Genomic DNA, 309 nt, shown 5'->3' with positions numbered 1-309 from the left:
GCATATACTGTAACATTCATTAGACACAAAGGGCCATGTGATTTCAAACTGCTCGCCAGAAGGTGAAGAAACTTAGGGTCATTTCTCTATGATTATGCGCAGGATTCTGGCTTAACATGGAGATTCACATAATAATCCCTGTATCTAGACATACTGAAGGTAAGCATTTTCTATTACTTTTAAAGATCAAATTGTTAGATAGAAAAAAAGGTTTCCTATAATAACTGTTAAGAAATACATTAGTAATTATGAGGTAAAGTTTTCCATAGTAATACACCGTGTGTAAATTGCTATTCACGTGGTACACAT

Source organism: Penaeus monodon, chromosome 32 (genome assembly GCF_015228065.2).
Source record: "Penaeus monodon isolate SGIC_2016 chromosome 32, NSTDA_Pmon_1, whole genome shotgun sequence".
NCBI classification, from domain to species: Eukaryota; Metazoa; Arthropoda; class Malacostraca; order Decapoda; family Penaeidae; genus Penaeus; species Penaeus monodon.
This window is presented reverse-complemented; position numbering follows the sequence as displayed.